Raw genomic sequence first — 6,601 nt, 5'->3', positions numbered from 1 at the left:
CCACTGTTTCAACTTTCAACAAGCAAGCAAAGCAACAACGATATTCAGATGACGTGCGTTATGCCCAACCTCAAATAATAGTTAAAGTTTAAAAGGCAATTACTTTTGTTATACCGTTTCGTTATGTTGTAAATTTCTTATTGATGTATGTGCTAGTGATTAGTCAACGAAATTAATTTATTTGATTGGAGAAACTTTTACTCAGTTATGTTTCCAAGTGATGTTTTCGACATTGCCAAATATGGCTGTGTGATTCTCTAATCTTTGGAACTCTACACCAGTTCCTTTCTCAAAATTGTGTATATAGTGAATCTGCCTGTTATTTCATCAACACATATGATTTTTTTCTTTCTCTGAAGATTTCCACAGATATACATATTCAAGGTAAGGTTTTGCACTTCTACAATCTTTTCTTTCCAATAAAACTTTGAATCTTTCCATCTTTTTCAGAAATTAGGTTATGTTTTACCTGCATGGATACGGTAACTAATAATCTTTTCTCTGCGAAATTTTATCATTTGCTTGATAAGAGTACGGTTTGATAAGAGCGATCATAAACTATTGAAAGTTTTTGCAGACCACAGGAATTAAAAAGTAGGTTGTACTATTATAAAGGGATCCATACATTCTTGGAATAGTTGAAAGAGTTTAGAGTTCTATTTCCGCAAGTATAATTCCAGGTTGAATATATTAATAAATCAAACTTTAGCTTCCTTGGAATATATTTGACTTTCAGAAGAAGCTTAATCTTTCTGCGAAATGTCAAGAATAATTTTCTACATCATTGTCATTTGTTTGGAATAGAAGTACACTTGTCTTAAGGTGGAATTCCCTAGGGACGTTTCTACGATTCTAACCGATCGACGGCTTGAAAGACTGTTGTCCATTACTGTATAGTTTATATATAATTTATTGTAAGTAATAGCAGCCGCGCAGCTAGAATCGTAGATTCGTTGCTAAAGATCTTTTCACATCTAACCTAGCTTCGTGTAGATATAGTGAGGGTCACGATATAAAGACAATTTATAGATGTCCTACATATCGGTTGGATGCAGCAGACAAAAAGTGGAACATCCTTGCAATATACAGATCACCGTCTTTCAATGATATTACAGATTTCCTGAGTGACTTAGAATCGATCCTGAATGAATTAAGAGGGCAACAAGTCATATGTGCCGGAGACATGAATATTAACACCCTTCAAATTCGTCCACATCATCAATTGAATGACTACTGCGATCTTCTAAGCGAGCATGGGCTCAGACTCTGCATTAAACAAGCAACCAGAACTACAACAGAAACTGCTTCTTGCATAGATCACATTGCTACCAACTCCAGAGATAATCTTTTTCCAATCATTTATGAATCAACAATAACTGACCACTTCACCACAATTCTAGGAGTGCAACATATTTCGAGAAATAGTGTAAATGAAACTGGAACACATGAAATAAACGAGAAAATAGATATTAATAGCTTGAAGAATGAACTACTGAATGAGGAGTGGATTCATGTTTTAGAAGATAATAATCCAGATACATCTTATGACACCTTCTTATCAACTCTGAGACAACATATACAAAATAATATCAAGCAGCATCGGCGGCAGAAGAAGTACAAACCCATCAAACCATGGATCACCAGAGGTATAGTAGCAGCAATAAGAACCAGAAATCTACTCAACAAAAGAAGAAAGGAAGACCCAAACAACATTAACTTAACCAACTTCTATCGTCGGTATAGGAATACACTCACAGCTTTAATTCATGAAACAAAGGACCAATACTATAGAGAGAAATTGTATGAAGCTGGAAAGGATAATAAAAAATGTGGAAAGTAATCAAAGATGCTACTGACTCTAAATCAAAAACAAAAATGAAATTGAATGCTATTAAAATAGATGATAGGATTTTCAATCTAAAGGAAAATCCAGAAACTGTGCTCAACCACATGAATAACTTTTTCACAAATGTAGGTGAAGAAATGGCGGAGACAATAATAGATTCCTTAAGAAAACCACTAGACCAAATCATATCCCAATATAAACCTGTTACAAGAACTCTACACTCCATCTACTTTCACCCAGTAACTGAAGATGAGCTTCTTGAAGCTATTAGTAGTTTGCGAAATGACAGTGCTCCAGGACTTGATGGAATCAATAATAGAACATTGAAGTCGATAAAAAATGTAATTGTAAAACCATTAATTCACATATTTAATTTAAGTCTGTCAAAAGGAATTTTTCCAAAAGCTATGAAAGAGACATGTGTTAGACCATTACATAAAGGAGGCGACAAAACAAATGCCACCAATTACAGGCCTATTTCACTTATAAGCAATATTTCTAAGATTTTGGAAAAACTGGTAAAGAAACGTCTTGTGAATTACATGGAAAAAAACAACTTACTATCTAGGAATCAATTTGGTTTTCGTGAGGGGAGGAGTACAGAAGATGCGGTATTAGAATTGTCAAATTTTGTCACAGATAAGCTAGAAAATAACAAAAAATGTGCAGCAGTGTTCCTGGACCTAGCAAAAGCTTTTGACACTGTTAATCACAGTTTGCTGCTGAAGAAATTAGAAGCCATGGGAATTAGAGGAGTTCCTCTAGCATGGTTTAGATCATACCTCTGTGACCGGCGTCAAAAAGTCAAAGTTGAAGAACATCTCAGTTCAGAGGAAACGATGAAGTTTGGGATTCCCCAAGGAACAGTTCTTGGGCCAATTCTGTATTTGGCATATGCAAATGAGCTATGTTCAATTAAGATAAGAGGAAGAGTAATAGCTTTTGCTGATGATACGTGTATACTATTTGAAGGAAACACCTGGGAGGAAGTTTTTAATCTGGCACAGGAAGAATTGATCAAAGTCGATAAATGGTTAAGAGAAAATTTGCTTACAGTAAATGCAACAAAAACGAAATTTTTAGCCTTTTCTCTGACAGAACGGACGAGACCACCGGATTCTTCAATAATCCTGCATCACTGTGGAAGCACCAACAACCCGTGTGATTGCCCTTCAATTCAACAAGTCAATGAAATAAAATATTTAGGAACAATAGTGGACAACAAATTCAAATGGGACAAGCACATTAATCTATCAATTACCCGGATCAGGAAGCTTCTCTACAAATTCTATCAACTCCGTAAAATCCTCAACTATGAGACATTAAAAACTGTTTATTTTTCTTTAGTGCAATCAATTTTAAGATACGTCATAATTATCTGGGGAGCTACGAATTTTACACATGTTGAACCTCTCTATAAACTTCAAAAACGAATACTAAAAATAATAGGCTTCAAGGAGAATCAATTCCCCACGAACATTCTTTTCAAGGACAGTAAAGTACTGAGTGTAAGACAACTCTACATCCAGGCTATCATCACGCGAATGAGGAGAAACAACGAACACATAAGACTGGCAGATCATAACCATCAAACAAGGCAGAGAAACACGCATTCAATAGTACCAAGGATGAACACTACATTTGGGCAAAGAAACTACACATATTTGGGACCAAAAATTTATAATTCAATACCAAGTTACATTAGAGAAGAATTCAATAGACACAGGTTCAAGAAAAGTTTATTTTCCTGGTTGGTTGATATTGGAGTGGAAAATTGTGACAATTTATAGATATAATGATAATTTGAATAACATTGATGTTGCTATCCTTGTCTATCATTCCATATCCACATTAAATTTGTAGTGAATACAAATCCATTTTGTATTTATTCTCCATTTAAAAAAAATGATGCTCTGTGTGACAAAAATTCGATTGAAGAATGAGAAAATCTTCACACGTTATTTTTCAACGAGCAGGTGAACCCGCGCTTTGCAAGGGTTTGTGTAAAACACAAACAGATTCAATAAATTATAGTTTTATATAGGCCTAGTACCGTTTAGTTCCATGGTGACAGTTGAAAGTATTACCCTATAAAATTTACAATGGAAAAGAGAATTGAAAATATATGATAAATGATAAATGATTTTATTGCCTTTAAGCCATCAAATACAGCAATTGGTTCGTCAAAGTTATAAAATTGGTTATAAAACGTACTAAAATTGGTTTTTAATAAATATAGAGTTCAGTCTATCAAAATACAGAAATATCACAGTAAGATTCAGGTACTTTTGTAAAACACATTGATAGTCCTTTCAGGAACACTGAAAAACTCATTCATTTCATACATAGGAGTTTGTATCAGAAAATTATAAGTGCCCCCGGAGAAACTCCTTGGTTGGTAGAGACCTAGCTGCTGCCGGAAGCCTGTTGAAAAGTCTGGCATTTAGGTTGCTAGGGCTATTCCTCACTCTGCTCAGCCTTGTGAATGGAATGTCGACCTGGTACCTGCCCCTGGTGTCAAAGTTGTGGATGTCACTACGCAGTCGCATACTCTCCACAGAAATCTTGAATTTTTTCAGTGATACGAAGATGTAGAGGCATATCACTGTCATGATGGATTCGGCACAAAAGAGAGGACGACAGTGGTCAATAATTCCTGAGCCAGTAATAATTCGTATGGCCTTCTTTTGAAGCAGGAGAATTCCATTAACTGCACTAGCTGCACCCCAATGTTCAAGGCCATACAACATGATTCCTTGGAAGAATGAGAAATAGGCTGTCTTGACATAGTCCTTTGGCACACTGAGCATAAGCTGCCTTAATAAGAAAATCACCCGTGATAGTTTCTTGCAGATGACTTCAATGTGGAGGTTCCAGGTTAATTTTGGATCAAGGTGAAAACCAAGAAGTTGTACACTTCTCTCCTGATCCACAATATTCCTCAAACTAAAAATTATTCTTTGGGTTTTCTCCTCATTTAGCTTGAGGAAGTTTGACTTGAACCACAGCTATGCAGCATCAAAGGACTCACTCATCCTCTCCGTCAGATCTGTTGAAGAGCTGCTCACATCAAAAATGGTGTTATCATCTGCATAGGCTGCCAACCTATTACCTAGTGCACAAGTAGATCATTTGTCATTATTATGAAGAGCAGGGGGCCGAGTATGGACCCTTGTGGGACCTCATGTGGAATAGCCTTCATTGCAGAAACCCTACCATTCACCTGGACCACCTGGCGACAACCAGATAGGTAAGATTTCAGGAGTCCTAATGAGACATCAGTGACCCCATAAAACTCCAACTTGGACAGCAGAATCTGGTGGTCCACTGTGTCAAAAGCACAGCTCAAATCACACAATGTCAAGCCTGTGAAACCCCTGCTCTCAAAGCTCTCAAGCACGACCTTCAAAAGACTTTCCACTGCCTGGGTTGTTGTTCTTCCAGCCCTAAACCCGTACTGAGCATCCACCAACAGTCCAGCACTCTCAAAATACAAGCATAACTGTCTCTTGATTATGCTCTCAAAGATTTTGGAGAGCACAGTTAAGATTGCAATAGGCCTGAAGTTACCCGGTAGATCAGTTGAACCCTTCTTGTAAATGGGTACAGTCTTAACAATCTTTAGTAGAGCAGGAAAAACACCCTCCACAATGCATGAGTTCAAGCAGAAAGTTAGAGGTACATGGATTGGAATGATGACTCTTTTTATGAGATTCACCGACAAATCGAAGAAGTCCTTACTTTCAGAATTTTTCTCCTGACTCACAACATCCAACACTTCTTCACAAGATACTGGGCAGAGCACAAATTTTGTTTCTGGCCTGGGCATAGCATTTAGGAACTGCATGGTCGAAATATAAGGGGTGTTAATAGAAGCACGAACTGTAGCAACTGAATCCACAAAGAAGGAATTGAAGATATCAGGCTCTATACGTGTGGTCCTCTGCTGAGAACTCATTTCTCTCTTGATCACCTTCCATGCTGCAGAGCACTTATTTTGCGAGGAGTTTATCTGCTGGGCATTCATTTCTTTTTTGGCTCTCAAGAGTTTCTCCTTGAAGTCCTTTTTCAGTGACATATATAACTGTTTAGAATCAGCTGTCCTTAGATTCTTGTGGTGCTCATAAGCAAGAATGACCCAATTCTTGAGGACAGTTAATTCTTGACTCATCCAATGCGGCCTTGTCCTGTTCTTGGTCCACTTTTTGCAGTCTGTAGCTTTTCTGGAAATACACTGTCAAACAGGTACTTGAAATGGCTGAAGAATTTATTAAAGCTATCTTCTGGAAGACCAGGTGTCATAATTTTGTTCCAATCCACCAGATACAGCGCAGATGTTTGAAATAGTTTATCTGACTTTCAGTAACTGGACGCACAAGTACCTTCTTAGGGGAACTACTGGAGATCTCAGAATAGGTGTCAGACAGTGTCAGACATATAGCTTCCTGGTCACTCAAAGCATAATTTTTTATAGAAACACTGTGCAAACTCTCTGGTAAGTTGGTCACCACATTGTCCAGACATGCATCCATCCTAGTAGGCTCACTCACAGTGCAGTACAGGCTCAATGACCTCATTAGATTGACAAAGCTGATTGTATTAGTAGCTGAAGCATCAAGGAAATTGAAATTGAAATCCCCGTCCAAAACAATGTTGTGGTTGGGCATTCTATTGAAGATGTAGAGAATGACAGATTCCTGATGTTCCAGGAAGTAATTTGGGTCACCATTGGGTGAACGGTATACACTTATAATT

The 6,601-nt window shown here is 37.3% G+C and overlaps 1 protein-coding gene across 1 annotated transcript in view; it reads left to right on the top strand.

Moving 5' to 3' along the window:
• LOC111059043 (coronin-1A) overlaps positions 1 to 6,601 on the top strand; it is a 57,861-nt gene continuing 51,260 nt past the window's right edge. Inside the window, exon 1 of the mRNA XM_022346641.2 lies at positions 1 to 384. The gene's annotated coding sequence lies outside the window, so the exon portion shown is untranslated. The remainder of the gene's footprint in view (positions 385 to 6,601) is intronic.

The sequence above is a fragment of the Nilaparvata lugens genome, chromosome X (assembly GCF_014356525.2).
Source record: "Nilaparvata lugens isolate BPH chromosome X, ASM1435652v1, whole genome shotgun sequence".
NCBI classification, from domain to species: domain Eukaryota; kingdom Metazoa; phylum Arthropoda; class Insecta; order Hemiptera; family Delphacidae; genus Nilaparvata; species Nilaparvata lugens.
The sequence above is the reverse complement of the archived record's forward strand: the minus strand, read 5'-3'. Positions and strand labels throughout refer to the sequence as shown.